The sequence below is a fragment of the Bactrocera dorsalis genome, chromosome 6 (genome assembly GCF_023373825.1).
Source record: "Bactrocera dorsalis isolate Fly_Bdor chromosome 6, ASM2337382v1, whole genome shotgun sequence".
In the NCBI taxonomy this organism is placed as follows: domain Eukaryota; kingdom Metazoa; phylum Arthropoda; class Insecta; order Diptera; family Tephritidae; genus Bactrocera; species Bactrocera dorsalis.
In genome coordinates, this window is record NC_064308.1 from 29,654,502 (window position 1) to 29,679,362 (window position 24,861).

Genomic DNA, 24,861 nt, shown 5'->3' on the forward strand with positions numbered 1-24,861 from the left:
AGTAGGCAATATTTTTAGGAAATTTCATTCACTTTTATTTTCTATAATTTGCAGTAAGATTGCTCAACTGGTCAGTGAGATATACATGATTAAATGAAGACACCTTTTTTTTTGGTCGAATAACGGTTAATTGCAAATATCTCAAAAACGTATCCATAAAAAAAAAATTAACTCGATTTTCGAAATCAGCGAGCCATTTCAGATACAAATTGGATAGTGGATACATGGAACATTTTTGCTGTAAACCAGTGTTATTATTCGAAGGGGGCCTTTTTTCATTTTTTTGTCTCCATTTGTAAAGGCCATTAGTTCGAAGAATAGCGAAGGCGAAACAGCACGTAAGTTGAAAGATGTGAGTGTATTTTAACTTTTATTAAATAAACTTTCATTTATGTAATACTATTTTTATTTATTTTACAGATAAAATGCCGAAAACAACCAGCAGTTGGAGAAAGTGTATTGTTGGTTGCAACAAGGGAGGAAGAATATTTAGTTTTCCAAACGTGGAACGGACCTCGAACGGTGAGTGAAAAACATTAAATATTGCAAAAAGTGTTTGTGAATTTGTGAAAAATTTCGATGAAATCAGTGTTTCGGTTGTGCAATGAAAATAGTAATTTTGGATAATGAAATTGAATTTTAGTCAGTTTTTAAATGTGATGTGCTGAACAAGTAGAGCGCGACAGACTGCAAGTGACATTTGTCAAATATTAAAATACACACATTCTTATGGACACAGCTATGTAGTCGTTCAGCTGCCTCAATAACTGTGTCCTTAAGAACATGTTTATTTTAATATTTGACAAATGTCGCTTGTAGTCTGTCGCGCTTTCCTTTTTCAGAGCGTAACTGTCAATTTATTGCCATTGCCGTTAATTAATTAAATAAATTATTTTAAAGTAACGATTTATAATTGAATATTTATGATAGTTATAAAAAAGTCGTACTTTAAATATTCATTAAATATACACTTACTTACTATTATTATTATTATTATTATACATATTTTATAATTAAATTTTTACCTTTTTGTATTTATTTGTAATTTTGAATGTTGGCTCAAACGTTTAGGTGTTTTTGAAGATCTTAGTGAAAAAACACCTAAACACCTTTTTGCGTGCGAGCGGCATTTTTCCAATGAAGTGCGTAACGCAAAAAAATTTAGTCTGAGAGCCGTTCCGGACATTAATTTATTGATTGAGCCAATATTTAACGCCCCAAATTCTTTTTTTGAAAACCCAATTCAAATGGGCGTTGAAGATTTTTTCCCCCAAATGGAAGGACCTGCTTCACGGTGCATCGAGGCAGCTGCTTCCACTGTTAGAAAGGGAAGACCGCGAAAATATTTGAGAGCCTCTGCCACCTCTTGAGGAGGAACTACTAAAGAGTAGTGAAAAAGCCGCGCAAACAGGCAGGAGTCTGACAGCAGGGACAGATAGAAAAAAAATTGAGAGAAGAGAATAGGATTTCAAAAAGAAAATTGGATGAAAAAGAAAAGGAGAATAGGAGTTTAAAAGCGCAGTTGGTCCAAATGGCAACTGTATTAGAAAGTTGTAGGGAAATGTTAAGTAGTTCATTTAGGGAAGAGTCAGACCCTCTTGAGATAGTTTGCAGCAAAGTTCCTCCTCAGTTAGGTGCTTGTATTAGGAGTAGTTTTTTAAATAGTAATCGCCAAAGTCACGGTCGGCGATATGATACTTTTCTTAAAACTTTAGCTTTGGGCGTATTTTTTTTGTCACCAATCGCTTACCGCTACCTAAAGCACCAACTTAGTTTTCCCTCGGAAATTACGTTACATAATTTTGTCGCAGATTGGCCTCGTTTCCCAGGTTGCATCCAAAGCAGCATAAAGTCCTTACAAATAAGGAGTAAGGGATTTTCTTTCGAAGAAAAGTTCATATCAGTTTCTTGTGATGAAATGTAACTGAAATGTCATTTGCAGTATTATAGGGTGATAGGTGTTGAAGATTATGGCGATGAAAATCGCACATCTAGAATAGCCACACCTGCAATGACCATAATGGTGCTAGGTATTGGTGGGGAACCTTGGCCCCACCCATTAGCTTATTTTTTTATTAGAGGCTCATGTAAAGGGGATGTTCTCAAGAAATATATCCTTGAAGCCATTATCCAACTTCAAAATATAGGGCTAGTTCCGTGCCATTTTGTTTGTGACCAGGGTACCAATTTTCAAAATTTAGCTAATTTGACAGGTGTTTCAATGTCACGGCGTTTTTTCAACGTTAATGGTAAGGAAATATATTTTTTTTTACGATAGCCCCCATTATTAAAATGTTGTCGAAACTGCTTACAAAATATGAAAAATAAAGTTGCTTTTAAAAATAATAGCGTATGTTGGCCAGATATAGTCCATTTTTATAAACAGGACTCTAAGTCGAGTTATCGCTGTGCGCATAAATTAACCGATGCTCATATTTACCCCAATACCTTTCAAAAAATGAAAGTTAAATTCGCGTCTCAAGTGTTAAGTAAAACGGTCGCTTCAGGTATGCTTTCTCTTTACAGCTCGGGAGCATTAAGCTCAAATACTATGAGCTTTATTAATACCGCGGATTTCGTTTCTTTTTTCAATAAATTATTCGATATCTTTAATAGTAGTTTACTGTGTACCCACTAAAAAAGCTTTTATAAGTTCCCCAGAGCAAAACCAGTTTTTAGATGAGGCAGAAAAAGTTTTGAAAACAATTCGGGTCGTAGATGAGTTAGGAAACAACACAACAAATAATTTCAATTTTATCAAGGGGTGGTTAATTAATATTAATAGTTTAAGACGATTGTGGCGATTGCTGTCACACTCAGGATTTCCGTACCTGTAGACAAGACGACTATGTCAGGACAGCTTAGAGCATTTTTTTGGTCGTATTAGAAGTAGGGGAGGAACTAGAGTTACACCTTTCATGTTCTCTAGTTTATTTAGGAAGTCGTGGGGTTTACGTTACGTAAATATCGTAACAAAAGATAACTGTGAGCTGCCTTTAGAACCCGAAGCCACAGTTATTTCAGAACATAGCCATAATGTTCCTCTTAATGTGTGCAATGATTCCGTTTTAAGTGGCAGGATTTCCAGGGTTTACCACGGCCCGAACACTCCATTGTTAGATCCATTACTTTAGATAGTAGTTTAGAAATTAACTTTTTAAAGAAAAATGCTTTTAATTATTTTTGCGGCTACCTTTATTTGAAAATTTTTAAAATGCACACATGCCTCCTGCCATTAACTTATTTAGAAGATGAAATACCTTCTGATGAATTCATCTTCATACACCAAAACCAGATCGATAAATGCAACTTAGTGAAGCCGCCTCAAGAATTTGTTGCATTTATTAATAATTTAGAAATAAAATTTGTTGAGGAATTTGACAGAAATTGTCATAAAATAGGATTAGGAGAAATTCTTTTTTGCTAAATTAAAAGATATTAGGCCCTTCTTGTGTTGTGAAGACTGTGACCCAAAGGTCATTTATTATTAGAATTCGAATTTATTTTGTGACAAAATTTTTAAATAAAGGTTTATCTCTACCCAATTTTAAGAATAACATTTTGCGTGTTTCACATTCGTAGTTTTTATCTTCCTTTTTTAGTGGTTGCAATGAGCTAAATATTTAATACTAAAATAAGGTTTTTTAAGCAGATTCGTATTAAGAGGCTCTAAAGTTCGAACGATAAAGATTAGAAAGTTTTTAATTACAAATTAGAATTTGGGGTTTAAATATTGGCATTTGTATATATGTATGTTTATTTTTATAGTTTTAAGTATTATATTCATATACTGTGATATGAGGTGATATTGTTTTTGTTATTTTTTTTTATATTATATATGAATTGTTATCGTTTTGTTTTTTAATTTTTTATGTAAATAAATTTTTAGTGGTTGATATAGGCCTATTGGGGAACCGAGCACCCAAAAATAACTTCGGTAACGCGCCCTTTTGCATACCTCATAGGTGGTGTGGAAAATGCGAATTGGGTGTTTTATTTAAAATGCCCAAAAAATAGCTTTTTTTCTGATCTGGCTACAATGGAAAATGTTAGTAAATGAAAACCCTGCTTTCAGGTGCTGTTAACTCAACTTCATTTAATCCACGAAATTATTGTATAAAAAAATCTTAAAAATCTTTGGTATCTTATTGACTTATATTATAGGTCATGGTCTCTTTTTTTTATTAGCATGTTTAGCTTTGTGTCTGCGATATTTATATAATATTAAAACCAATCTAATTAATTGAAATAGCAGTCCACAATAGTATATGAACTTTGCATGTATCGTCTTTATAGGAAAGGCAAAACTAATCATTTACATTGGATGGTTAAAATATTGACTTTTTAGTTTAACAATATCCTTTTTGGAAGAAAATAAAATGTATAAAACTATATACGACACAATTATCTTTAAAATATTGCACAAGGTGTTTTATAGTGTTAAGTATTCCAAATATAAATGGGTAGATATAATACATTATTACACTGAATATGAAGGTGCTTTATGTGTGTTTCAATGGGCATGATGCCTGTGTCCTTAAGAAAACACTTCCCGAATTGCATTTATTCAACATTTCTATAAAAATGGAGTATTCTTCATATATGGATAAAAATGTTCATTACGTAATGATAAGTACTCAAAAATTACCTTAATTTTATGTAAAATAAGTGGTCCATTTGTTATCGCAGATCCTTAGACAAGACCTTTTAATTCGACTCTGCATATCACCGGTGTATGCCATGAACCAGTTTCAGGAAATTTCTTTCGGAACCACTCTCTCACTACACCACGTCATATGTAAGTATGTATATTATTATTTACTTGGATATTCACATTGAAAAATATATAATTTCTTTTTCTTAACAAGTCCCAATCTGATAACGGGGTTTAATACCCAAGTTTTAAGGACAGAAATTTGTTCACTGCAACATTACAGAGAAGTATTCTATGAAAAATCCCAAAATCCCTCAATTACCCCATATTTTTAGAGAGATGTGCAAACTTGCACATACGCACATATGGATGTACATACATATGTACATCTATCAAATTCATATCAGTAATTCTTCTGATTTTCCGCATATATCTCCCCACAATGGCGTAGCTACAACTTCGGGCGCCCGGGGCCAAGGATGTTCTGCGGCCCTCTTTATCTACCTACCTACAAGTTTCGTGAGGTGGTTCGAACAAAGGTGAATTTTTTACAAAATATCTTCGATATTAAGTATATAAAATTTAGGAACTAGAAGCCACGCAAAATTCTCACAATACGGGTTTTGAGGACTACTAGAAGCCACTTTCGCTCTATATCTTGTACAATTTTGACACATTTTGCAGGAATTTTTACCCGAATTGGAGTTTTTAAATACCATTTTTGAAAATTTGGAAAAATAAAAGTATTTATTACATTCAAAGCATGGGGTAACTGTGAGAATGTCGCGACCACAAAGTATAAATAAAGATACTGTTTTTTTTTGTCACTCCTACGTCGCAATGAGTCGCTCTCACAGTTTGTCATATGCTTCAACTGTGACATATCCGTTGGTTTCTCAAAATATGTTCGGTTAAAGAAACTATGGAATTTTTTGTCTGTACTAGAGGCTTGTTAAAAATGCTTCTTGAAAATGGAAAAAATATTTTTATGAAAGATATAAGCCAAAAGATATGAGACAAATTCAAAAACTGAAGAGTATTCGAGTAAAAATTAATATTTTTCATTGTTATTCAGATTACTACATTGTGAGTGTACAACTGTTTATCTTTTATAATAAATTTTGTAAAAAAATTTGTTGAAGTATTTTTCTGAATATTAAAAAACAGCGAAGATCGTTTTGCCGCCCCCAACCCGGGACGACGGCCCCTTCAATGATTTTATGTATTATACTTACATACATATGTATGTGTTCATAAGTGCCCTTAATATGTGCCAGGAACTAAAGCGAACAAATAAAACCTGAAATACTGATGTCCTAGCTGTACTCTAAGGATCCTAATATTGTTTTTTTTTACACAAAAATGTTGCATTGATTCTTTCCTATGCTTGGGCTGTCAAATTTCTCAAAACTTTTCGGGTTCGTTTGTTCTTTTCTCAGGATGTTACATTCTAGCCAGAAAACAGTGCAACATTAAACGTTATAGTGCGAAGCGTCAACGACGCAAAAGCGTATACCGTATCAGCTGACAGTATCTATTTTATGAGGGTGCAATGTAAATGAAAACTCACCACCGTGCATAACGTGGATATTCATGAAAATTGATTTTATCCAGAGTAAGCTGTTTACTCTCTTGAAAGGTAAAGGTGTCACTATCGTCATTTTTTTTGAAAATTAAAAAAACTTGAATATATGTATAATATTTGAAAAATTTTTAAACTAAATTAACATTGCTCAAAAGTGATTGTTGTTACTTGACAAATTTCGTTTGATACGAGCGGTAAGTACGGAAGAGCCGCATGTTGGTCCTTAATTCCACTATGAGAGTTGCCCTGCAAAATTTATTCATCGTTTGATATTTTTTTATTCAAGATTATTAGCTAATTGTAAAGAATAGGTTAATTTTGATAAGCACAGTAATGGAAATCGCAAATGAGTTGATGGCAAATTATTATAGTCTGTAACTTGAGTAAATATTTAGATATCTTGATGAAACTTGGTAGTAGTACGTAGAAGGGCGTATTCGGTCCACTGCCATGCCTAAAAGCGCCATTAAACAAAAATATATAAAGTGCCATTACTGAGCACTAAAATCAGATATAAAGCTGTTATTTGGTATAAAGGGTCCCAGTAGCAAGGGGCACCAGTAGCCAAAATTTGTTTAAAAATTGGGTGTGGCCCCGCCCTCTTAAAAGCTTAATGTACATATCTATGTACTAAGCCGTTTAAGCTACAAAAAAATTATTGCTGCGTACATATGTATCTTATAAAAGCTTCTACTGACAGCGGTAGGAAATCGGAGGAAAATCCCGCTCACTTCCCATATAACGGTACTGTTAAAAACTACTAAAAGCGCTGTAAATCTATAACTAAATACGTCAAAGACATTAAATTTTACCACCGAGATGGTATGAGAAAATTTTATGGGGGCTAGTGTGAAAACCGACAACAAAATTTAGTACGTAGCAACTTTCTATCATTCAAATTTGCGAAAATGAACGAAATCGGACAACAATCACGCCTACTTCCCACAGAGCATATTTTTAAATTCCACTTGATTTGTCCAGCTTCCAGTACACAAATCAAGAAGCAAGGAATATTACGGGATACAACTTTGCACGAATAATGTCCTTAGTGTGTGCCACCTTATGATCAAAAGTTGTTTAAATCCAATAAAAACCGTTCCCTAGTTCCAAATATTTAGACCCTGTTATCTATAGTTGAGAGAGTCATGTGTAGAAGTTCACGCAGAGAGTGGCCAGAAACGATTCTTTTATATATGGCTCAAGCGGCTCAGGCAGCTCACGACTTCCGGTCTTTGACCAAGTACCTTCTGGGTAGCCTAAGAATATCCGTTCGAAGGCGAGCTAAAGGGAGATGGCGAAATATCCCCTACATAGGGTTGTGCGCTGGGTTTGGGGCCCGCCACTTAAAAAACGCTCACAAGGAAGGAAGAAGACGTCGAGAAGCTGCAATCACCACAGACAACCGAACGATTTTCTACTCGCCTAGCACTCTTGCTCTCTGAGAGCACTCGTCAACAAATCAGTATAAGGGAACTGCTGCAACCGGAATCATTGATTTTCGGAAAATGCAAAGGAACAGTTAGTATGACGAGGAGTGCCGTGTCCTAGCGGAGAAAAAAACAGACTGCCTACCCCGCAACGTTACGATCGACCACAACACGTGCGGGATGGGATAGATACCGAGAGTTGAAGAGGAAAGCGTGAGTACCAAGAGCTTGATAAGCTGGCCGATAGGGGTACTGCTCAAAAATTCCAAGAAGCAATGCGACGGCTAACAGAAGGTTTCAAGAACGGAGCATTCTCTTGTAGAAGGTGGTCTAGTGACCGATGCACAGAGTATACTAAAATTATGGAGGGAACGCTTCTCCAGCTTGCTGTATGGTAGTGAAAGTATAACCAGGAGAAGGTGAACCCGATTCCTTAATCGATGACGATGGAGCAGCCGTTCCATTGCCCGACCATGAAGAAGTTCGAATAGGAATTACCCGCCTAAAGAACAACAAAGCGTCGGGGGCCGATGGATTGCCGGCTGAGCTATTCAAACACAGCGGCGAAAATCTGATAATGAGAATGCATCAGCTTCTTTGTAAAATATGGTGGGACAAAAGAAAGCCCAACGATTGGAATTTAAGTGTGCTCTGTCCAATCCACAAAAAGGGAGACACCACAATCTGCGCCAACTACCGTGGGATAAGCCTCCTCAACATAGCGTTCTATCGAGCGTATTGTGTGAAAGATTAAAGCACACCCCCAACAAACTGATTGGGCCTTATTAGTGTGGCTTCAGACCTGGCAAATCACCTGACCAGATATTCCCCATGGCCCAAATCTTGAAAAAAACCCGTGAATAGAGAATCGATACTCACCATCTCTTCGTCGATTTCAAAGCTGCCTTTCACAGCACGAAAGGGATCTTCCTTTATGCTGCGATGTCTGAATTTGGTATGCCCGCAAAACTAATACGGCTGAGTAAACTGACGTTGAGCAACACTAAAGCTCCGTTAGGATCAGGAAGGACCTCACCGAGCTGTTCGATACCAAACACGGTTTCAGACAAAGCGACTCCCTATGGTGCGACTTCTGCAATCTGCTGCTGGAGAAAATAATTCGAGCTGCAGAACTTAATCGAGCAAGTACAATCTTTAATAATAGTGTACAGCATCATTGGCGTTAACACCCGCACCGCGAGTTCTGCTTTCTCCAGAATGGATAAGGCAGCGAAGGAAATGGGTCTGGTGGTGAACGAGGGTAAGACGAAATATCTTCTTTCATCAAACAAACAGTCGTCGCAATCGCGACTAGGCACTCACGTCACTGTTGGCAGTCATAACTTCGATGTTGTAGATAATTTTGTCTATTTAGGAACCAGCATCAACACCATTAACAACGTCAGCCTTGAAATCTAACGCAGGATATCTCTTGCCAACAGGTGCTACTTCGGACTAGGTAGGCAATTTAGAAGTAAAGTCCTCTCTCTCGAAGAAAAACAAAACTCTATAAGTCACTCATTATTCCCTTCCTGCTATATGGTGCAGAGGCATGGACGATGACAACATCTGATGAGTCGACGTTGCGAGTTTTCGAGACAAAAGTTCTGCAAAACATTTATGGTTCTTTGCGCGTTGGCCACGGCGAATATCGCATTCGATGGAACGATGACCTGTATGAGCTATACGGCGACATTGACATAGTTCAGCGAATTAGAAGACAGCGTCTTCGTTGGCTAGGTCATGTTGTCGGAATGGACGAAAACACCACAGCTCTGGAAGTATTCGACGCAGTACCCGCCGGAGGAAGCAGAGGAAAAGAAAGACCTCCAGTCCGTTGGAAAGATCAAGTGGAGAAGGACCTGGCTTCGCTTGGAATATCCAAGTGGCGCCACATAGCGAAAAGAAGAAACGACTGGCGCGCTGTTGTTAACTCGACTATAACCGCGTAAGCGGTTTCCACGCCAGTAAAAAAGTACCTGTAGTTGACTTTTCATCGAAAATGTCGGCCATGTGTGATATATCGTCCCCTCAATATAACAATAGCGTATAATTTTTTTTGGGTTTTGAGAAAATCGAGTTTAAAGTTTTTGTCAAATCAGATGTCTATACACTTATTGAAGGAAATTTTTGAACATGAAATTATACACCATTTTTTCTAATGACATTTTGACCCACTTTGTGGAAGTAGAATTTGACGAAATTTTGACCAGACATAGAATCAATGATGGAGATTCTAAATATGCAATAAAAAAATAATGGCGTATCAGCACATACGCTATTGTTATATTGAGGGGACGATATATAACTGAAATTAAGAGATAATTCTTTTCTTATAATGATATGCCTGCGTGTAAGAAAGGGGTTGAATCGGACCACTACTTCCCATACCCCCATATAACTAATATAAAGATTTTTGAATTTTGGCGTGATTTTGTACTGCATACTTGTATCGGCTAATATGTGAGCTATCCCAATATAAATAAGGGGGCATGTTTTACTCATAACAGTGTATCTTTGCGATTAAAAGAGATAAATTTTAGAATTTGGCCTAGCCTCTATATAACTAATATCAGGATTTTCGAACATCCAGCTGACTTTACTCTATATGATTGGTTTTACACCTTAAAGTATTTCCCTGGCTTTGATTCTTGGAAGTTGCAAGAGAATAAAATGTTCGGTTGCACCCAAACTTAGCGCTTGTCTTGTCGTGTCTCCTTGCTTGTTTTTTTTATGTTTTTGTTTTATTTTAAAAATTGAAATATTTTTACAAGTTGTAATGGAGCATTTATACGAGAACTAGATGTAAACCTGCGTCTCCACTTACAAAAACTCCTGTACTCTGGTAGTAGTTGTGTGATGTTATTTTGATTTTTAAAGTAAAAAGTCTTCAAGTGACTCTTACATGATGCTAATGATTTGACATAAAATATTTTTATGTATGAGTTGCTCTGAGTTTTAACCTATATAGATAAAAAAAAGTAGCATATGTCCTCTGGTTCTAAGTTAGTGCGCCACCAATGTTCAGCTAAATCGATTCGGCTGTTCTTGAGTTGTAAATTGTGTAAGCAACACCAGGTTCTTTTTTATATATGTACATATAGACAGCAAAACCGACCTTTAGAACCTTCTGCAGGACGTATACCCAACATAAAGAAACAAGATATCTTCCTGGGAGCCTGGGCCGGACCGTCCATATAGGCATATCGCAAATTTTCTTTACATCTTTTATTTATTTTTGTATTTTATTTACACAAAATATAAAATAACTTAAAAATACAAATTTTAATATTGTATATGTATAAAAGTCATAGTTTCATATATTCGCATTCTATCAAAAATTATAAAGAACAACAAACGTAATATGATTTTTTTAATAGTAGCACTTATTGGTTTTGGATTTTTATTTAATATTTATAATATTTTATAATCATCAGCTGAAAAGTTTTATATACACAGCCAATTTTGAACATTGTAAAAAATTAAAAATGTTATTTACTGGATTGACGGATATCTGTAGATACAACATACTTATTCAACGAAGTATAAGCTATTGGCTGAAAAATTGCTCATAACAGTGCACCATTAAATTTGTTAATACAAATTAAAACATTTCGTTCCAAATTTATTTACGGCAATATTGGCATTGCTATCACTTTCTGTGTCCGTTGCTAGTGGAGGAGGCAGTTTCTCAAATTGAAACTTATGAAAGTGTTGCGAACTTCAACTTTTTTGTGGTATTACGGTTGCCAACTCTGTCCCAGAGAGATTGACTAGAGTATCTCAAAAAAGTACCAAGCAGTTGTAGCTGAGCATTTATTTAGGAGAAATATTAGGTTGTCAAAACAGTTTTGCGGTATTGACGCTAGTTCGCGCTGAAAGCGCGTAGTTCTAGTTTTATTCGTCGCATCGGATCATGCTATACCTTTTTGGAAAGCTCATTTCACGCGCTAAATCGTGTTTGATTGATTGTCGTTTCTTTTAAGTCGTTCGTGAGTTATAGTGTCGCAAACATGGAGGAAAATAAAGAGAAAATACTGCATATTTTACAGTACTACTACGATAAAGGCAATCTCAAGCAGCCAATAGAATTTGTGCAGTTTATGGACCCGATACAGTTTCCATTTCCACCGCACAACGATGGTTTCAACGTTTTCGTTCCGGTGTAGAGGTGGCCGAAGATGCGCCACGCTCCGGAAGGCCTGTCGTCGAAAATTGCGATAAAATCGCTGAATTGGTCGAAAAAGACCGGCATAGTAGTCATCAAACCGTTATAAACCATTTGAAGAAGCTTGGAGTCACTAAGAAGCTCGATGTATGGGTGCCACACGAATAGATTCAATAAAAATACCGCAAGACTTTTTTGAAGTCTTATTATAATAAGTAAATAAACTATTTTATACAATTTTAAACTATTTTACTCAGTTACTTTGTGCAAATACATAGAAAGGTAAAACATTTATTGAGATCATACAGTAAAATGCAATGTAATATTTCTAGGAATATACTTTTTGAGTAATATTAAAAATTTGAAGCATTTAGCTGTTCTTCAGGGATTTGTGTTTTACCCCCTTATATTTAATATCATTTAAACAACTACTATATACAGAGGTCGACAAAAGTCTATCCATATTTTTGATGTCTTGCTGAATGTAAAAGCAATAGGAAGTGGGAATGCAGTTTTGTTTAAATCATGTTTTATTTGAAATAATAAAAAAGAACGTATTCCAATATAAACGTGACGAACTATTCGCAAAAATTAAAAAAAAAAACACACACAGAAGTCAACGTTCGACTAGATCTTCAGTAATGTAAAGGGTGATTTTTTAAGAGCTTGATAACTTTTTAAAAAAAAAAAACGCATAAAATTTGCAAAATCTCATCGGTTCTTTATTTGAAACGTTAGATTGGTTCATGACATTTACTTTTTGAAGATAATTTCATTTAAATGTTGACCGCGGCTGCGTCTTAGGTGGTCCATTCGAAAAGTCCAATTTTGGGCAACTTTTTCGAGCATTTCGGCCGGAATAGCCCGAATTTCTTCGGAAATGTTGTCTTCCAAAGCTGGAATAGTTGCTGGCTTATTTCTGTAGACTTTAGACTTGACGTAGCCCCACAAAAAATAGTCTAAAGGCGTTAAATCGCATGATCTTGGTGGCCAACTTACGGGTCCATTTCTTGAGATGAATTGTTGTCCGAAGTTTTCCCTCAAAATGGCCATAGAATCGCGAGCTGTGTGGCATGTAGCGCCATCTTGTTGAAACCACATGTCAACCAAGTTCAGTTCTTCCATTTTTGGCAACAAAAAGTTTGTTAGCATCGAACGATAGCGATCGCCATTCACCGTAACGTTGCGTCCAACAGCATCTTTGAAAAAATACGGTCCAATGATTCCACCAGCGTACAAACCACACCAAACAGTGCATTTTTCGGGATGCATGGGCAGTTCTTGAACGGCTTCTGGTTGCTCTTCACCCCAAATGCGGCAATTTTGCTTATTTACGTAGCCATTCAACCAGAAATGAGCCTCATCGCTGAACAAAATTTGTCGATAAAAAAGCGGATTTTCACATTTCGAACCGAACACTGATTTTGGTAATAAAATTCAATGATTTGCAAGCGTTGCTCGTTAGTAAGTCTATTCATGATGAAATGTCAAAGCATACTGAGCATCTTTCTCTTTGACACCATGTCTGAAATCCCACGTGATCTGTCAAATACTAATGCATGAAAATCCTAACCTCAAAAAAATCACCCGTTACTAGAACTGAAAAATTTGTCCAAGGTGCTTTCCAAAGTAAACAGGACTATAAAAAAAAAACAGAACAAATGGGTTTTTCGACAAAATCATTTATTGAAAATAGTCTCCTTCTGCTTCAATACAGCGTTTTGCACGGTCCAAAAGCATGTCGAACGAGTGTTTTAGCTCGTTGGCCGGTATGGCCGCCAGTATGCCGGTGCAAGCCTTTTCAATGGTCTCTTCGGAAAGGAAGAAGTCGCACGGTGCCATATCAGGTGAATATGGGGAGTGGTTAATGGTTCAAATGTGATTTTTGGTCAAATAATCGGTCATAAGCGTCGATCGATGAAATTGATTTTTGGTCGTCAGTCAATTTGTGCGGAACAAACCGTACACACACCTTTCGTAAGCCCAAATGGTCGGTCAAAATGTGATAAATCGATGTTTTGGAGATGTTTAATTCCATTTCCATGAATTTCAATGATGATTTCGGCTGATTTTTGATGAATTCACGCAGAGTTTCGATGACCCACATGTTGATCGTCATTTATGTTCTCACGACCACTTCGAAAATGTTGAAACCACTCGCGGGATAGGCAATCATCGCCATAAACTTGTTTCATCAATTGAAACGTTTCGATAAAAGCTCTTTGTTCGAAGCTCATTTTCGCACCTATAACAGAAACATACTCAAACTTTAAACGTGATAACTTCACTTCCAATCGATGGAATGTCATGAAATTCTCACTGAACATTCGATAAAGATAGCAGAATCTAACGCACCTGTAGAAATATAGATGGCCACCAGAGGGCGCTAGATTCAAAAATTCCTGTTTATTTTGGAAGGCTCCTGGTGTTTCGTTTGGCTGCCATAGCCATGTAAACATCTAGGCATTTAAGAATCTAAGGTTTCCAACTAAACGGGTGTTATTTGTTGCCACTCCTGCTCTGTAACGTAGTAATTATTTGACGTGGAGCATTGTAAAGCAGCCATTCCTTTATAATGTGGCCGGTGTGTTTCGGATTGTTATCCTGCTGGAAGGTCCACCTTCTACTAAGGTTCAGTTTATCAACGAATGCTCTTAAATTTTTGTTATAGTATATTCTTATATTGATAAGAATCCATTTTTCCCTCCAGTAACACCTATTTTCCTTCTACAGCTGCAGCCTCAGCGTCCCAAATCATAACATTTTCACCGCCTTACCTCTCAATAGAGTTCTGATGCTTAGAGTTCATTGCTATAATGACATTTCTCCAAACTTTAGCTTTGCCATCACTTCTAAAAACGTTATATTTGAATTCGCCTCTTAATAAAACTTGTTTCCAGAAATCAAGATATTTATACGAGTATTTATGCTTCTGAGCAAATTCCAAGCGATTTTCCAGTTGTTTTCACTTATTAGGAGTTTTCTGAGTAGAGTTCTGATAGGTAATCATTTAAAGCTCTCTCTTCGCACTACTGATTCCGTGACTAGCTTAGTGGCATGAATTTGTGGGTTGTTACGAGTATCTCTGCGGCTAAGTTTCTTGGTCAACCCATCGGCAGTTTGTTTTAACAGTTTGTTATTTTCTAAGGTTTTTAAATATGGTTTGTAATGTTGGTTTTCCTAAATGTACCAGTTTCGATAATTTACCAAATGATTTATGTTCATTTGTATAGTATTTTACAACCGGGTTTTGCACATCAGTTAACATTTTTTTTTTCCAGGTAACCATTGTGATATCTATATATCAAAAAAGTTATATGATTATATTAAAATGTGCTTAATATTATATATCGCTCATTCGCTGCAAGACCGGCATAAATCAAAAAACGTGATTTTTGAGTTAATGCTGCAGAATTGTTCGTTATATCATACTTCATGTTGAGTCAAAAATTCATATGAATACCTGTTATATGCTCCGCTTGAGAAGAGAATATATTTCCTGTTTTCCGTGTAAGTTGGAGTAAGTTGAAAACTTTAAACGCGTTTTCTGGCGAATCAATTTTTTTGACTTATGCCGGTCTTGCAGCAAATGAGCGATATGTACATATATGTATGCTTATACAGGTATCCCTCGAATAACACGGTTAATTGGTTCCGTGTTATTCGAAATCGTGTTATTTGAAATTTAAAAGGTAAAACTTTATAAACGCAATAATTTTTAAATTACATATGTTCAACCACTGTCACTCTCCAAAGATTGATTTGTTTTTCCTTGAAGAGGTAGAGGATCCTTAAATTTCAATTTTTAAAAGGAATTTTCGCGGCTTCGTGTAATCCGAACCCCGTGTTATTCGAGGGTTGTCGTAATTTTTAACCGTGCTATTCGAGGGATACCTGTATAACGCTTCAAATTATGTAAAGCATTAATAAAAAATTAAAAGAAATCGTACTTGCTCATTACTTTTCAAAAAAAGCAGAAAATGTACCATATACATGCATATGTATGGCGTACGTAGACTTTGATCAAAGAATTTTTCTAGTTTTTTGTGAATAGTTTGTTTTATTTTTATTGAAATACGTTTCTTTGAAAACCACCCTCAGCTCGGAAACGGAGAGTATGTGGTAACGTTGTTTCATCTAAGTATTGTAGTAAAACACATATGAATCTGAAACAAACCTTATTTAAAAATCATTTAATTTTCAGTAAAACTTTGGCTTACTTGATGTTAAGGAGTACAAATAAATTTGATTGGCTGGCTTTTTCTTATGAGCAGTACGAGTACATCAGTTTTTGTCATCGTAATATCGTCTTCTTCTTTACTGGCGTAGACACCGCTTACGCGATTATAGAAGAGTCATCGTAATATACCTAATATTAATTTTAATAATTTTTAACCTTTTCGTGAGCAAAAGCTGAGTATAATTGTTTTGATTATTCTTTTTAAAATTTTCAACTGTTTAATTATTACAGCAAAATAGGTTTAAAAGGGGCGCAAAATTTTGCATACCAAATTACGGTTGACTTTATACATGTTTTATATATTGATCAATCTGCATGGTATCTTAATAAAAAAAAGATACTGTACGTTGTCCACGATTGCAGGCGCAATCTTGATCTTAAACAAAAATTTCAAAACTATTATTAATTTATAGGAAAGTCGCTATAGAGCTATTTAAACTTAACAAAATGGCAGCGGTTTGAACAAAAAGCATCAAATTTGGCCCTTTTTTTCGACAGTTTTTCTTAGAAAAAAATAGGAAGATTAAAAAAAAAAAACAAAAAAATCCATAGCGCGATAGCGAATGACGTTAAAAATATTCAATCTAAATTGGAACTACATATATGGTTTCAAAACTCTTCCTTTGAGAATGGAATCCGTTTTGAAAACACCATTCTGAAAAAATCGCTATGGTCCAGACTCAATAATTTGAATTTCGATTTCAAAATCTGAGGAAATGTTTATTACAGTGTATACTATCCAATAATGCAACAAAAAAAAATCGACTTTTCAAAAACTTCATATTGAGACGATCCCTTAATGAAACTCATTAGAGCATTTTTTTCTGGTAATATTATGTGTGATGTCGAAAAAGCATAAAATCGAATCAACGCAACCTATAGCGCCATATACTGAATATGAGACTATATAAATTCCGGTGGACTCATTAGAAAAATTAAGTTAAGGTGTAGTATAAATATTAATTGGATATACTTTTACTATGCTATAGGTTAATATCGAAAATGAGTGAAATCGGTCCACGAATTACCCCAGCTCTCATACACTATATACGAGATATGTTCAGAAAACAACGGTGATTTTATTGTTGGAGAGACCAATTCATTGCTTACTTCATCTGTAGTAGGTGCTAAGGTTACACGTGTTTTATGAGTTTGGCGATTTTCAAAAGTAAAGTAACTCAGAACTCGTATACCCCTAAAATGACTATATACTCAATTTATAGAATTGTATTTTCTTTTCGTTCTTTTCTACCAATGTGGACTGCAATTTTAACTATACGATTTGATGCGGAAATACGTTAAAATGAACTAATTCTACTCTAGATGGTTCTGCGTCCGAGTGACAGTAGGATTTACAACTGATATTTGAAGTATACTCAGAGGTAAGACTTCTAATAAACTGATTAGACCAGTCTGCCTGTCCAATCCTTAGGTGGACTTCAAAGTACAAAGGCTGAATAGATCAGTGAATCACAGTAGAGACAAAGTAAAGTGATGTGATTGTATGAGTAGTCATTACCCGTCCACACTATAATCAAAAAGGGGATGTGTTCTATCACTATTTGCTTTTGGTCTTCGCGTGTTCAAAAGTGCGCATTGTTTGCAGCCACTACGACTTTGTTAATGATGTTGTTAGATATTTTGCTATTAATAAAATAATTTGGGTTAACACTCGACTATGTGTCTACCGACAGCTTGCCGGCTGACTTACCAAATAAAGAGGCACCTAACAAAAGGAGAGAGTGATTGCCAACCCCTACAGAAGCAGAAAATGTACACACGCGCTGACATCCATGATTCAATGTAGTATATCTTTCATATTAATGAAAAGAAGTAATGTGTGAAAAAAATAAACAAAAATGTCATCGAAAGTCTAACAATTCAGCAACAATTGTTGTGTATATAAAAGTAACAAAGAATGACAATGCAAATCCTATTTTCAGAATGCATATATGTATATGGCTAATTTTTTGTATCGCTCAACAGCCTTTACATTGTCATGCCGAGTCGATTGCCGTGCCGAAATTTATTGTTACACCAATTTACACATTTGTTAGACATGCGTACTCACACAGTATACGCTTAAAATATTTCAACAACGGTACTGTCAATAGTTGCTGCCCTTTTTAGGTACAGTGTTGAAAAAAAATATAGGGACAAAGAGGTGTGTTAAAAAATTTTAGTTCTTTTTTAAATCAAACGATATGCAATAAATAATTGAAACAATATCTTTTACTGAGATAATTTGTTAACATATGAGTAGTTATTTATTGTTTATTTGTGTTTAAAAAGCAAAAAAAGGACATATTTTGTACAGAAGCTTGGATATAATAATAGGGACACATACTGGCTTTTATTAGGCTAGCATACCCATATCATTGAACTCCACCTCCGGGTTTAATTATTTTTTGTGTACATCTGATGTCCATAACATCATTTCGAGGTAGACGCCGCACATTGGGATATCTGCGGCCGAAATTCAAAAATTTCATGTTGTCTGATTTGAATGAAAATTTCACAGTTTGTTACCAACTATCTATACATTATTTTCCCAAAGTATTAGGATTCTATCTGCATTAGTTTTTTGTCCATAAATACCCAAAGTTGGTGAATGTAGAGAACATCAAAATTAGCAAAAAATTTACTCAAAAGTCAAATCATTGATACAATAAAACAACTATTGAAATTCAACTTTGTTATTATTTTTCATTTATAATATGTATCAAAGAAAAAATTTGCATCAAAATCCATTGAAAAAAATAATGCATAAAAAATTTTGTGGAACAACATAATTTGGACGTCAAAATTTCAATGTTCTTCAAATTCAAAGTGGTGCATCTTTTTAGCGCTGTCTACCGCTGTCGACACACATATACCGAATTAAAGCCTGAAGTCTCAGCTAAACGATAAAAAACAATGTCAGAATGTCACGAAGATGTAAAAAAGTTGCTAAAAGAGACTTGATAAAAGAGAATTTAGTTGCATGGGAGGTGGGCGTAAAAGTGGGCGGATATGATTGAAATTTAACACCAACATATATAATGTCATAAAAATGCTATGTACCAAAAATCAGTGCTGTAGGTCAAAAATTAAGTTTCACCTTATATGGGAGGTGGGCGTAAAATAAAATTTTTTAAAAAAATTTTTTCATTTTTTTCTTGATTGGCATCCAAAACAATGATGTACCAAATGTCATCGTCCTGCGACAACTCCTTATATTTTTAGCCGCAGTATGCCCTAGCAGAAAAATTTACTTTCGTTTCATCTGACCATAGGATGATGTCCAAATTTCTACGAAGCTTGCTTCGCAATCCTTTTCTTAACATATTTATTTTGCTTGAAAACGAAAATTTTCTTGCATATCTTTCATTTAGTACTTTTTACAAATTATGTGTCTATTATTTATTCTAACACTGTACATATATAACATACACATTTTTGCTTAGCCGAAACAAAGTGAAAAAGTCGACTGAATAAAAATTATTTACTGATTTATTACACAACAATAACTACAGATCTATACTTTATTTACAAATATACAAATACGCGAATGTATACGAAACTGGCAGTGAACGAGGGCAAGACGAGATATCTTCTGTCGTCAAACAAACAGTCGTCGCACTCGCGACTTGTCACCCACGTCACTGTTGACAGATAACTTTGAAGTTGTAGATAATTTCGTCTATTTAGGAACCAGTATTAACACCAACAACAACGTCAGCCTGGAAATCCAACGCAGGATAACTCTTGCCAACAGGTGCTACTTCGAACTAAGTAGGCAATTGAGAAGCAGAGGACTTTGCCGAACAAAAACCAAACTCTATAAGTCGCTCATAATTCCCGTCCTGCTATATGGTGCAGAGACTTGGACGATGTCAACAACGGATGAGTCGACGTTGCGAGTTTTTAAGAGAAAACTTCTGCGAAAGATTTATGGTCCTTTGCGCGTTGGCCACGGCGAATATCGCATTCGATGGAACGATGAGCTGTACGAGATATACGACGACATCGACATAGTTCAGCGAATTAAAAGACAGCGGCTACGCTGGCTAGGTCATGTTGTCCGGATGGATGAAAACACTCCAGCTCTGAAAGTATTCGACGCAGTACCCGCCGGAGAAAGCAGAGGAAGAGGAAGACCTCCACTCCGTTGGAAGGACCAAGTGGAGAAGGACCTGGCTTCGCTTGGAATATCCAATTGGCGCCACGTAGCGAAAAGAAGAAACGACTGGCGCGCGGTTGTTAACTCGGCTATAATCCCGTAAGTGGTGTCTACGCCAATTAAGAAGAAGATACGATGCTGTGCTTGTATCTTCAATATACATATATACGTATGCGTACATATAGTAAATATTGTATATGAACGAAATTCTCGCAAAATCGTTCATATTTTGGATATTGGAATACTTTACAAAAATCTTTTCTGTAAAACAACAACTAAAAAATTAAATTAAACATGTTTTATATGTATTTATATTGTTTAAGAATATCGTTCTTATGAATACACATATTCTTTTGGTATTTACTTACGTATGAATATTCATTACCTACAGAAATAAAATTAAAAACAAACAAACGTTAGTTTCGGTATAACCGAAACTAGAATATCCTTCACAAATAAAGAAATCGATTTTATTGATTCTGTTTTTTAAAAAATGTGTATATAATATAGTAGTCTGATCAGGAAAATTTCTTCAAGTATTGTAACCTTGCCTTGGATAACAATCCATGTGAATCTTTATGAAATACCTTTGCGATATAAAAAGGTTTTCCATGTAAAAACTTGATTTTGATCGTATAGTTTGTCTAACAGCTATATGCTATAGTAGTCCGATATTAGTTTCGACAAATGATTGCTTCTTGGGGAGAAAAAGAAGTGTGCAAAACTTTCCAATTAAATGTCAGAAGGTGAAGGAATAATTCGTGTATATACAGACGGAGAGACGGTTATGGTTATATCATTTATATATGTATGTATGTATGTATTTTCATATATGTAGGTATGTACTCGTACCATATATAATAGTTTTACCGGCGGTTTCGCCCGTATTGAATTCCTTAATAAATTAACAATCCACATTAACAAAACCAGTAATAAGACACGCACGTACTAGATAGGCTGCTATATATATTTCTGGACTAGGCAACACAAAGTGTTGCCAGGTGCAATCTGACATTTCCATTGGAAAGTTTGACATTTTTTAGCATAACATCACTCAGAACGTTTTGTCATTTAATCATGAATTGTTTTATTTACAGGGAATTGAAAATTTCATCTCGGCCAAAAAATGGAATTAACTCGTGAACATTTTCGTGCGATCATTTTTCACAACTTTCGACGTGGATTATCACGACAAGAGTGCATCGATGAACTAAGATCTTTGTATGGCTATGAAGCAACATCCTATAGCACTGTGAAAAACTGGTACAACGAATTCAATCGTGGCCGACGCTCGCTCAAAGACGAATTCCGTGAAGATCGTCCAAAAACGGCACAACGGCTGAAAACATCGATGCCGTACGTGAACTGATAATGCAAGACTGTCATGTAACATACCTTCAGATAGAGGCATGCCTATGCATTTCTCCCACCAGCATACATTCGATATTGCATGAACACCTGGCCGTAAAAAAGGTTTGTTCTCGTTGGATCCCGCACAATTTGACAATCGCTCAAAAAAAGGCTCGTGTGGATTGGTATAAAGAAATGCTGAAAAAATACGATCGCGGTGCTTGAAAAGACGTTTATAAGATCGTCACAGGTGACGAATAATGGATCTATGCGTATGAGCCCGAAACAAAACAGCAATCGACCGTGTGGGTCTTCCAAGACGAGCCAAATCCAACGAAAAAAAAAAAACATTGGTAAATATGCCTATTTTCATTATTAGGCCAGAAATATACATATATAGCAGCCCACGTAGTACCGAGTTGATCATCTTCGTGATGGTGATGATTGATTAAGTGGCTTTGACGTGAAAGCGTAGCAAACTAACTTACTGACGACCTTAAATAAAAGCTTAGCGTAAACGCCGATGCGACATCCCTAAATAAAAAGCAGTCTTACGTCAAATTCTCATTTAAATCCTAAAATTACTGCAAAAGAAATTAAATTCAAAACAAATTAATTTATTAATAATAATTACATCCATTTGTAAAAGCATTAGACATCGCGTTACAAGAAATTTTGCAGAAAAATTGCAATTTCCTCGTTCTCTGCAGCCTACTTAATTTTTATTTCTTCGTTTTCTACAACTAACTTTACTCGAATCGAATTTTTCAACGCTCGTTGTTGTCGCGTTTTTTAGGTATGCGCCATACAAAATCTATGACATGAGGAATTTTGGACAGCAATTTACCGCTGCTACTTTCATTTGGGGACAGCAGTTACATTCACATTTATAATATAAATAAAGTAAGGTTTTTATAAAGCCTTCTACGCTTCCATCTAGGTGTTACATCTTCGGTACATAATGCACCCTAATCTCGGTATAACTAACATTTTAGATCAATACTTACTATGTATAAGTATCTATAAGCAAGTATATGCACTGTGGGCAAAAAATAGTAAGATTTTTTAATTTATATTTCGCGATCATTCGTAGAAATATTTTTTTTTTGGTATGACTGTCAGTGACATCTGTGTCAAATGTCAAATAATCATTAGCGTTTATTATACGCTTGTCTTACTGAAGTACATAAAGTGAATTCGTCGATTTTTGCGATGAGTGAAATTCAACAAAGAAGTTCCGTTAAATTTTGTGTGCGGAATCAAATACCTGGTGCCGAAACGTACAGAATGTTGGAAAAGGCCTGCGGTGATAATTGTTTGTCTCTAGCAAGTGTTTATGATTGGTATAATTATTCAAAGAGGGTCGAGACGAACCACGTTAGGACGGCCATCGACATCAACAGGTGATCAACACGTCGATAACATAAAATAATTGGTGCTTGAGATTCGACGATTAACAGTCAAAGATTTTACTCGTATCGTTGGAATATCGGAAAAATTAGTGAAAATCATTTAGAAAGATAATTTTTGCCTAATTAATCACTAAATTTTTCTAAAAATACCTTCGCGTTATCGTATGTGAAACATTAGGTTGAAAATTAATTTGCAAAGGTCAGAATTTTTCTGTTGAAACCATTTTTATTTGAATTAACATTTAACCAAAACGTTTGGAGGCATAAATTTACTTATTTAGATTGTAAATGATACGTAATATATCAACGTTTCCGAAGCCTATTAAAAGAAATACATATATGTATGTGATTTAAACTCAGCCCAAAGGCGCTAAATTATATACTGTGGATATCAATTTCACCTGTCTTTTGTCAATTAACTTCAACGAAAGATGAACTCTTTACGAATGTTTATCCGAAAATTTATTGGCAAAATTATTGTAACTACGATTGCTTGAGCAATTTTAGCTGCCAAAAGTACCGATGTTAATTACTTAAACTGAAAGGTTCAAAGACAAATTCCGGGAGGTTTGCGCTCATACAAATCGATCGATCGTCTTAACAGTGAAGAAGCCCTGAATTATCCAGTGGAATTTATAAATTCTTTGGAGAGGCTTGGTATGCCGCCGCATCATTTGCGTCTCAAAGTTGGATCTGTCATTATTATGTTTCACAATCTTCATGCGCCTAAACCATGTAACCCGACTGATTGTGACGCAGCTATCGAATACAAAGGGGCAATATGCTTGATTCTACGAATTCTTTTGAGTTCCAACGATTTGCCATTTCAGTTCAAACGTATTCAGTTTCCAGTTGCATTTGCGACGACAATCAACAGTACACAAGGATAGTCGGTAGAAGTGTGTGGCATAAATATGGAAATTCTATGTTTTCACACGGCAAGATATACGTGGCGTGTTCACGAGTTGAAGAACCATCTTCTCTGTTCATTGACGCACCGGAGCAAAAACCGAAAAATGTTGTTACATTAAAAAAATGTAGAAAAATTGCAAATAAATGATTTTCAACACAATATAAATTCAACTTTCTTTAAATTTTAAAAGCACATAATTTCACGCAGGACAACGCCTGCGGGGTCAGCTAGTTGTCTATAAAACACAGAATGCCAGGGCAAATATTTCGAATTACTTCATGTTATTACCTATTTATGAGTAAAAATATCACTAAATTATGCGTTCAAAAGTCTAAATCTAGTGGTTAAAGCCCCAAGTTGGCAGCTATTATTAAAATATATACATTAGAGTGTGCCATTCTGAGGCAACCTTTTTTTCAACTGAAAAATGTGTAAAAAAAAGTCCCTCAAAAGATGAGCTCTTAATATTAATATTAAGAGGTGCCTATTTCAAATTTTCTGTTTTTCATACTTTTAACATTTTATTTATAAAGGGTGATTTTTTAAGAGCTTGATAACTTTTTTTAAAAAAAAAAACGCATAAAATTTGCAAAATCTCATCGGTTCTTTATTTGAAACGTTAGATTGGTTCATGACATTTACTTTTTGAAGATAATTTCATTTAAATGTTGACCGCGGCTGCGTCTTAGGTGGTCCATTCGGAAAGTCCAATTTTGGGCAACTTTTTCGAGCATTTCGGCCGGAATAGCCCGAATTTCTTCGGAAATGTTGTCTTCCAAAGCTGGAATAGTTGCTGGCTTATTTCTGTAGACTTTAGACTTGACGTAGCCCCACAAAAAATAGTCTAAAGGCGTTAAATCGCATGATCTTGGTGGCCAACTTACGGGTCCATTTCTTGAGATGAATTGTTGTCCGAAGTTTTCCCTCAAAATGGCCATAGAATCGCGAGC

General features: G+C 35.4%; 1 protein-coding gene across 6 annotated transcripts in view; it reads right to left on the reverse strand.

Annotated features, from left to right (window-relative positions):
* LOC105228660 (paired box protein Pax-6) overlaps positions 1-24,861 on the reverse strand; it is a 267,990-nt gene that overhangs the window by 211,692 nt on the left and 31,437 nt on the right. The window lies entirely within an intron of this gene.